This window comes from Rana temporaria, chromosome 1 (assembly GCF_905171775.1).
Source record: "Rana temporaria chromosome 1, aRanTem1.1, whole genome shotgun sequence".
In the NCBI taxonomy this organism is placed as follows: domain Eukaryota; kingdom Metazoa; phylum Chordata; class Amphibia; order Anura; family Ranidae; genus Rana; species Rana temporaria.
This window is the reverse complement of record NC_053489.1, coordinates 267759116-267768247: the sequence shown is the minus strand read 5'-3', so window position 1 is coordinate 267768247 and position 9132 is coordinate 267759116. Positions and strand designations below refer to the sequence as shown.

At 45.2% G+C, this 9132-nt stretch overlaps 2 long non-coding RNA genes across 2 annotated transcripts; both read left to right on the top strand.

Annotated features, from left to right (window-relative positions):
• Nucleotides 1-3140: 3140 nt before the first annotated feature.
• LOC120924915 lies at nucleotides 3141-3785 on the top strand. The gene is made up of 3 exons (XR_005746465.1): nucleotides 3141-3391; nucleotides 3485-3659; nucleotides 3744-3785. It is a non-coding gene; the product is annotated as an uncharacterized LOC120924915 (long non-coding RNA).
• Nucleotides 3786-4625: 840 nt separating this feature from the next.
• Nucleotides 4626-5270, top strand: LOC120924914. Its single transcript, XR_005746464.1, has 3 exons — nucleotides 4626-4876; nucleotides 4970-5144; nucleotides 5229-5270. It is a non-coding gene; the product is annotated as an uncharacterized LOC120924914 (long non-coding RNA).
• Nucleotides 5271-9132: the final 3862 nt, after the last annotated feature.

Genomic DNA, 9132 nt, shown 5'->3' with positions numbered 1-9132 from the left:
TTGCCGAGCACAGTGGAGAAGAGGAGAATGATCTGCCTGACCCGGGGGCCCAGAGCTCAGGGGATAATGATACACCTGTGGCTACCCAACCCACACTGGCTGACATATTAAGGGCTGTTAACCTGGGCAATGCCTCCGTAAACACCATCAGGGAAGAATTGTCATTGATGAGACAGGACTTTCAGAAAATGAGGGAGCGCACCACGGCTGTGGAGAGCAGGGTGAGCGAGGTAGAGGACCGCCTGACCCCCATAGAGCGAGAGGCCAAAGCCGCATACCAACTGGCGAGGGAGGCCACAGACAGGGCGGAAGATTTTGAAAATCGCCTTAGAAGAAATAACGTGCGCATTGTCGGTCTCCCTGAGAAGGTAGAGGGTAGAGATCCCACGGCCTACGTGGAGGGCTGGTTATTGGACATATTTGGGAAGAATACCTTCTCTCCCCTATTTGCAGTGGAACGTGCTCACCGAGTGCCGGCTCGCCCTCCCCAGCCGGGGGGGCCACCCAGGCCGATGCTGGCGAAACTATTGCATTACAGAGACAGAGAAACAGTGCTGCGCCAGGCAAGAGAAAGGGCTAATATTCAACATAATGGGGCCAGGGTGTCCTTCTATCCTGACTTCTCGGCGGAGGTGCAGAGACGCAGAGCCAAGTTCTTTGATGTGAAACGCAGACTTCGGCAGCTGCAACTACCATATGCCATGTTATACCCGGCTAAGCTGCGGGTGATAGTGGAGGGGCAGGCGCAGTTTTTTGAGTCCCCTAATGACGCAGCTAACTGGCTAGATCGGAACGAGCAACCCCTGAGACGACGGCTACGAGAGGGAGCAGAGGAGGGATAGTGATGCCCAGGCCCATAGCGGGGCACCGAGACACATATGGAAAGTGGGACAACACGTTTGGATGGAGACATTGTGTGGTATGTTTATCTTGTTAACCTCTGGCTGAGGGAAAATATATTGCTACAGATCAAGATGAGAGCTTTAGAAATCTTTAATGGCGAATCTACAACACGTGACTTGTTCTGGTCTCCGAAGTTTGAATGGGAGGCCTTGTGCAGGTCTTGCCCTGTTGGCAGGATCCAGAGCAGCAGAGTTGATTGGGGCAGCGGTTTGCGCCCTTTGCTTTTTTTTTCTTTTACTTCTTTTTTTTCAGCTTTTTGAAAGGTGGTACTACAGAACGAATATTGCAACAATCAACATGAGCAGCGTGAAGCCCGGGTGGTTATTTCTACTGTTTTTGTCACCGGGCACATGGTCTGAGGGGATTTTGGACCTAATGGAGGTACATTTGCTTGTTACTAACTTTTCTTTTTATACATGGCAGAGGTACCTATAGTGTCGTGGAATGTGAGAGGACTTCAATCCCCACTTAAGAGAACTATGATACGCATGTGCCTTAAAAAGTTCCTACCAGGGATTTTTTGTTTCCAGGAAACGCATCTCACAGTGGACACTATTTGCTGTTTACGGTATAACTGGGTGTCTAAAGCGTACCACTCCACTCACACCTCCTACTCCAGGGGGGTGAGTGTTTTGGTGCATGGCTCCCTGGACTATCAGGAATTGGATAATAGCATTGACACGGAGGGGCGATATGTTTTTCTCTATTGCAGGTTGGGGGATTTGACGTGTATTCTTGCATGTGTGTATGTGCCCCCCCCTTTCGCGGTGACGGTACTGCGGGCGCTGATTGCCTACTTGGATGGCAAGCCCGAGGTGCCGCTGCTGGTGATCGGGGACTTCAATTGCTGCTTGGACCCTGCGGTGGATAGACACCCGGCAGTAGTAGCCTCTGCCCTCTCCAGGGGTACCCCCCTGGCGCGGTTGTTGCAAGAGGTGGGCTGGGTGGATGTCTGGCGGCAGCGGAATCCAGGTGTTAAGCAATACTCATGCTTTTCTAAATCGCATGGCAGCTTGTCTAGGATTGACCTGGGGGTGGGAAACGCACACATGCTTCAGTATGTCTCTAAAATGGAGTATAGACCACGCAGCGTATCTGACCATTCCCCTTTGATCGCGCATTTGGTGGTTTCCCAACCCACTGAGCTCCCTAAGGCCCCCTGGAAATTCAATGCCTTTTGGCTAAAACTATTTGATTCTCCTGAGACCATAGAGGAAAGTGTGAGGGGGTTCTTTACTGCTCAGGATCCACAGGGCTCTTGTGTACAACAGTGGGAGGCTTTTAAACTGTTCCTGAAAAGGATCTTGGTAACGGAAATCAACAAGGTCAAGAAGGCCTCATCTGCGTTTCTGTTGGAGCTGGAGGGGAGGGTGGAGGCTCTGGAGGGGCAGTTTGTCCTGGATCCCTCTGACTCGGCCAGGGAGGAGTGGCAGGCCGCTCAATCTGCTTATGAGCGGGTGCTTTCCTCTGGGGCCGAAAAAAATAGATTTTTTTCTAAGCAAGCGTTTTTTGAAGAGGGGGAGAAAACGGGCCGCATGCTAGCGCACATAGCAAATTCACAGCAGAGGTCTCCAGCTTTTTGTATTATGTATGAAATGTATGTTCTGTACTTTTGTACAAGTTATTTGTTTTTACTAAATATTCTATTTTCTCAATACATGAACATTTCATCTATGGCTTGTTTCATTACTTTGTCCCCATTCAGCCCACTGTTTCATTTAAAGTCCCAAATTCCCTTCGTTGCAATTTTCCGCATACGGGATGGAGATATAGTATGGATGTAATCTCATATAAAGTCCAAGACACAAGGATGGAGATACATCACAGAGGTATTCTCATTTAAAGTCCCAAACACCTTCGGGTGGTCCCCCCCTTTTTTCTTATAGTACCAGGGATGGAAACAGTGATCGGCAGCTGGCAGTGTTCCCCTGCCAGCCCTATATATGGGGCTGTCCGTGCAAAGTGTGCATAATCTGTCCACACAAACGGCATACTTTAATTATGGTTTAATTTGCCATTCAGTTGCTGAACACACCACTTAGCTGCTTGCAAACATCACGCACTGTTTAGACCTTTTTTTTTTTTTTTTTTTTTTTTTTTTTTTTTTTTTTTTTTTGTCTGCATCCCGGGATTGCGATGCACTCACTGTGCTTCCTTTTTCCCCCCCTTTGGGGGTATGGGCGGTTACCGTCAGTGCATCGGCGTTACGTGCCATCCGAGTGATGTCTTTATTGGGCGTCGCCCTGTTGTATGGCTAGTATCCATCACAGCTGATCAAGTGGGTGTGTGTAGCATCTCTTCAGTACAGGCAATTGTGCTGTCTGATTGAGGGCCCCGCCCCCACACTGGTCAGCTGACGTGACGTTGGGGGCAGTCTGGTGCATTTGCTGGACGTATTTAAGCACCTTCCCAGCTCTTCAGCCAGTGGCCATTTTCTATGCAGGCCTTACAGCTGTCACTAGCTGTGGCCATCCTACTCGCATTCCAGGTATCCTTTGTTAATTTTAATGTAATTGTTATGCCCTTATCCCCTTACTATGTGGGTCACTGTTTGATGGACCTATTCATTCATTCATTACAGATACCTACCTGTACTATGAGGATACACTACAATTTTACTTTACCCATGGTCGCTGTGCTGTCTGGGAGGGATGCTTTATGCGCTCTGCTGTTTGCCTGCTGGTCTGCCACCTCTGTCCCGGGACAGGCATATGTTTGGTCTTAACTGTATTTACATTACCACTTTGACATACTATGTAAGTAACCAGAATTGACTTACTACCTCTTTTTTGGTGGATCCAATTTTAATACCTTGATCACTAATCAAATCTGTATTCCAGATATCCCACTACATCCGCCCCTGATGAGTGTTTTTCATATACACGAAACGCCGCGTCGGGCTTACAAAGATGTAGCTATATGCGTTTATGGGACCCATTCTGATCAACCAGTACTTCTATGATCTATTTACATTTTATACTTCACCTATTGCGTGGTTATGCCCAACCTCTATGTGGCTATATATGTTGTCATGGACTGTTATTTATTTAATGTATTTTTATATCAATTATTGTATTATGTATGAAATGTATGTTCTGTACTTTTGTACAAGTTATTTGTTTTTACTAAATATTCTATTTTCTCAATACATGAACATTTCATCTATGGCTTGTTTCATTACTTTGTCCCCATTCAGCCCACTGTTTCATTTAAAGTCCCAAATTCCCTTCGTTGCAATTTTCCGCATACGGGATGGAGATATAGTATGGATGTAATCTCATATAAAGTCCAAGACACAAGGATGGAGATACATCACAGAGGTATTCTCATTTAAAGTCCCAAACACCTTCGGGTGGTCCCCCCCTTTTTTCTTATAGTACCAGGGATGGAAACAGTGATCGGCAGCTGGCAGTGTTCCCCTGCCAGCCCTATATATGGGGCTGTCCGTGCAAAGTGTGCATAATCTGTCCACACAAACGGCATACTTTAATTATGGTTTAATTTGCCATTCAGTTGCTGAACACACCACTTAGCTGCTTGCAAACATCCCCCACTGTTTAGACCTTTTTTTTTTTTTTTTTTTTTTTTTTTTTTTTTTGTTGTCTGCATCCCGGGATTGCGATGCACTCACTGTGCTTCCTTTTTCCCCCCCTTTGGGGGTATGGGCGGTTACCGTCAGTGCATCGGCGTTACGTGCCATCCGAGTGATGTCTTTATTGGGCGTCGCCCTGTTGTATGGCTAGTATCCATCACAGCTGATCAAGTGGGTGTGTGTAGCATCTCTTCAGTACAGGCAATTGTGCTGTCTGATTGAGGGCCCCGCCCCCACACTGGTCAGCTGACGTGACGTTGGGGGCAGTCTGGTGCATTTGCTGGACGTATTTAAGCACCTTCCCAGCTCTTCAGCCAGTGGCCATTTTCTATGCAGGCCTTACAGCTGTCACTAGCTGTGGCCATCCTACTCGCATTCCAGGTATCCTTTGTTAATTTTAATGTAATTGTTATGCCCTTATCCCCTTACTATGTGGGTCACTGTTTGATGGACCTATTCATTCATTCATTACAGATACCTACCTGTACTATGAGGATACACTACAATTTTACTTTACCCATGGTCGCTGTGCTGTCTGGGAGGGATGCTTTATGCGCTCTGCTGTTTGCCTGCTGGTCTGCCACCTCTGTCCCGGGACAGGCATATGTTTGGTCTTAACTGTATTTACATTACCACTTTGACATACTATGTAAGTAACCAGAATTGACTTACTACCTCTTTTTTGGTGGATCCAATTTTAATACCTTGATCACTAATCAAATCTGTATTCCAGATATCCCACTACATCCGCCCCTGATGAGTGTTTTTCATATACACGAAACGCCGCGTCGGGCTTACAAAGATGTAGCTATATGCGTTTATGGGACCCATTCTGATCAACCAGTACTTCTATGATCTATTTACATTTTATACTTCACCTATTGCGTGGTTATGCCCAACCTCTATGTGGCTATATATGTTGTCATGGACTGTTATTTATTTAATGTATTTTTATATCAATTATTGTATTATGTATGAAATGTATGTTCTGTACTTTTGTACAAGTTATTTGTTTTTACTAAATATTCTATTTTCTCAATACATGAACATTTCATCTATGGCTTGTTTCATTACTTTGTCCCCATTCAGCCCACTGTTTCATTTAAAGTCCCAAATTCCCTTCGTTGCAATTTTCCGCATACGGGATGGAGATATAGTATGGATGTAATCTCATATAAAGTCCAAGACACAAGGATGGAGATACATCACAGAGGTATTCTCATTTAAAGTCCCAAACACCTTCGGGTGGTCCCCCCCTTTTTTCTTATAAAATCCAAAGTTGGGCACATTGTTAGTACACCCGAACTTATCATGAAGGAATTGGCGGGGTTCTATGAAGAACTGTACCGCCCTGGTACTGCCTATGTGGCGGCTGATCTGGAGCTGCAGCTCCAGGCCCCTTCCTCAAGATAGGCCCATTTGCCAAAAAAAAAGACGACTTTGAGGATTGTAGCTCAGTGACCAGGGGTCACAGAGACCTCACATTTAGGAGGTATGTAGCTAAAGACCCACCCCACCACTGGTAAAAATATGTGGCTCCTATCATTTATGGTTCCGGAGATACGGGGCTGCTTGCGCAGACTGTCAGAAGCTATATACAGAGTGGCCAGTTTAAATACAAACTGACACTCTGCAGCAGCAGACTGAAAGGATGAGATCACAGGTCTTATAATAATTATTTGTATATTACTTATGGTAATTAACCCCTTGCCACCCAGGACAATTCTGACACTTCTCTTCTACATGTAAAAATCATCATATATACATATGTAGCACTTACCCCCGAAGGAGCTGCTGGTAATTGATTGGGCCTGTACTCTGCTCTCCTACCCCCAAATAACTTGTCTCAGCCCGCTTGACACAGCTGTGTAACAGTGTTGATGTAAAACTTTCACTACAAGGAACAATACCACCGTAACAATGTGTATATAGTGTACCTTTACCGTTATCTGGGCATCCGCTGTTCCACCTGTGAGGATAATGAACACGCCTTGCACCAATTATGATCAACCAGAATGTAAGTTTACTATGACTGGTATAAAAACAGTAGTTATAATAACTGTATCAACATACAAACTTACTATAATGGTGCAATGAGTGTACACAAATTATTAACACTTAAAGGTCCCTTGAACCTCTACTGTGGCGCGTTTCCAAGTGGGACTGGTGCTCAGAGTGACAATGCCTTGACACTGGCCACCTTCCCACTTCCAGGACAGCCGCATCAAAACATACGAATGCAAGGATACCAACACAGCACAATACAATTTCTCAAAAGCTTCCCCTGAGGTATAAGGCAGCCTTTTGTCTTTCTGTATCCAAAGCACAAACCCTCCCATTGAGAAGTGTAGTCTCTGGTCTTCTTTCTTCTGCTAGATATTATACTGCAGCGTTTGTAATCCAATGGTATAACATGTACTGGAGTAGCATAAACTGAAAAGTGATAACAATTCCTGCTATACAACACACTTGTAGATGCCTCAGGTGTAGGTATACCTCAACCGTCAGTCAGCCCTCAATGAAGTATAGGTTTTGAGGCCTGATTGTACTCAGTCTATTTGAACGAGACTTCCCTGTAGGACTACTGGTCCCAGTAACTCTGTGAAATGAGTCTATTTGTGTTAAGGGTGTTAAATAACTTCTGGGCGACACAGCCCCCTCACCACACCAGGCCTGGAAAGTTGTGAATCTCCGCTCTGGTTGTCTCAGTCCTGCTGCCAGCCAGCACTGTCACACTGCTCCGCTCCGCAAGTAAACCGGACATGTGTTTAACTCCGTCAGGGGTTCTGGATCCTCAGACCCGATCACACTGTTTCTTCAGACTTACAAAAGTCATCCAGTTCTTTGAGATTTCTGGGTTGTCTGTCACGCACTGCTCTTTTAAGGTCTAGCCATAGATTTTCAATTATGTTGAGGTCAGGAGATTGTGAAGGCCATGGCAAAACCTTCAGTTTACGCCTCTTGATGTAATCCCCCCGTGGATTTTGAGGTGTGTTTAGGATCATTATCCATTTGTAGAAGCCATCCTCTCTTTAACTTCAGCTTTTTCACAGATGGCATCAAGTTACCATCCAAAATTTGCTGAAATTTTATTGAATCCATTTTTCCTTCTACTTGTGAAATGTTCCCTGTGCCACTGGCTGCAATACAACCCCAAAGCATGATTGATCCACCCCCATGCTTAACAGTCGGACAGAGGTTCTTTTCATTCAATTCTGTGCCCTTTTTTCTCCAAATGTACCTTTGCTCATTCCGACCAAAAAGTTCTATTTTTACCTCATTGGTCCACAGAACTTGTTTCCAAAATGCATCAGGCTTGTCTATATGTTCATTTGCAAAGTTCAAATGCTGATTTTTGTGGTGAGGACGTAGAAAAGGTTTTCTTCTGATGACTCTTCCATGAAGACCATATTTGTACAAGTATCTCTTTATAGTGGAATAGTGTACCACAACTCCAGTGTCTGCCAGATCTTTCTGGAGGGATCGTGCAGTCAAACGTGGGTTTTGAATTGCTTTTCTCACAAATCTGCAAGCTGTTCTGTCTGATATTTTTCTTGGTCTTCCAGATCTTGCTTTAACTTCCACTGTTCCTGATGACTGCCATTTCTTAACCACTTGAGATCCGCGCTATAGACGAAATACGTCCGCAGCGCGGCTCTCAAGTGCCAAGTGGCCGTTTAAAAACGGCCTTTTATGTGCATTACCCGCGCGCGCCACTGGGTGGCGCGCGGCGGGTAAAAACTGTCCCGACGCATCGCCGAAGACCCGATGCGTGTACCTGGCGGCCGCGATGTCCGCCGGGTACACGCGATCGTCGGTGACACGGCAGGTGACAGCAGGGACGTGGAGCTCTGTGTGTAAACACAGAGCTCCACGTGCTGTCAGAGGAGAGGAGACCGATCTGTGTCTCTTGTACATAGAGACACAGCATCGGTCCCCTCCCCCAGTCACCCCCCTCCCCCCACACAGTTATAACACACCCAGGCTACACAGTTAACCCCTTCCTCACCCCCTAGTGTTAACCCCTTCACTGCCAGTCACATTTATACAGTAATTCGTGCATTTTTATAGCACTGATCGCTGTATAAATGTGAATGGCGCCAAATTTGTGTCAAAAGTGTCCGATACGTCCGCCGCAATATCCCAGTCCCAATAAAAATCGCAGATCGCCGCCATTACTAGTTAAAAAAAAAAATAATAAAAAAAATCATAATTCTGTTCCCCATTTTGTAGGCGCTATAACTTTTGCGCAAACCAGTCGCTTATTGCGATTTTTTTTTTTTTTTTTACAAAAATACGTCGAAAAATACGTATCGGCCTTAACTGAGAAAAAAAATAGTTTTTTTTAAAAAAAAATTGGGATATTTATTATAGCAACAAGTAAAAAAAATATATATTTTTTTTAAATTGTTGCTCTTTTTTTGTTTATAGCGCAAAAAATAAAAACCGCAGAGGTGATCAAATACCACCAAAAGAAAGCTCTATTTGTGGGGAAAAAAGGACGCCAATTTTGTTTGGGAGCCACGTCGCACGACCGCGCAATTGTCAGTTAAAGCGACGCAGTGCCGGACGCTGAGATTTCGCCTGGGAACGAAGGGGGTTTATGTGCCCAGTAAGCAAGTGGTTAATTACATTCC